Below are 920 nucleotides of genomic sequence, written 5' to 3' on the forward strand. Positions count from 1 at the left end.
GGGGGGGGGGCTTGCCTGGTTGCTCTGGAAGTAGGGGTCGTCAACAGCGTAGTCGGTCGGGGCACCAGCAGCGACGTCGGTCTCGTAGTCTACCGGAGAGAAGAGGGGGAAGAAACAATGAATATAATGCAAACATAAGCATGACGATGGAAGACAAGACAATGCGCGGTGCTAGGTGTGCCCTAACGCGGTAGGAGGTGGTACCGGCGAAGGGGGAAAACATCCGGGAAAGTATTCCCGGTGTTTCGCGTTTTCGGACAGATGAATCAGAGGGGAAAAGTTACGAGTTTGCTATGCTAGGTATGTGTGGCGGACGAACGGGCTGCGTATCCGGATTCGTCTCGTCGTTCTGAGCAACTTTCATGTACAAAACATTTTCATCCGAGTTACGGTTTATTTTATATTCATTTTTAAAGATTTAAATCATTTTTAGGATTAGCAGAATTAATTAAATCAAAAGGCATTTATGACATCATCATGACATCAGCGTGATGCAAGCGGTCAAAGTTGACCGTTGACCAGTCAACTAAATGGGTGGGTCCCGCATGTCATAGACTGTTATCTAATTGACAATAGTTAGATTTATTAGCAGGTTAATTAGGTTTAATTAACTAGATTAATTAAGTTAATTAATTATTTAACTAATTAATCATTTATTTGCTTATTTAACTTTTTTTAAACGTTCCAGGGGCGCGGGCCCCGTTTCGCAGTGGCCCAGAGGCCATAACGGGTCGGGCCAACGGGCGCCGGGCGATTCGGGCGTAGGGGCGCTGCGGTTTCGGGCGATGGGTGCCCGTGCCCGAGGCCACCGCAGCGAGGGCACGAGGCCCAGCTGCGCCGGAGGCCTCGCTCGACAGCGGCAGGAGGCATGGGGCAGGGGCGGCCCCGGACGGCGGCGGCTTTGGCGGGTGCGGCCAGGC

Source organism: Triticum aestivum, chromosome 4D (genome assembly GCF_018294505.1).
Source record: "Triticum aestivum cultivar Chinese Spring chromosome 4D, IWGSC CS RefSeq v2.1, whole genome shotgun sequence".
NCBI classification, from domain to species: Eukaryota; Viridiplantae; Streptophyta; class Magnoliopsida; order Poales; family Poaceae; genus Triticum; species Triticum aestivum.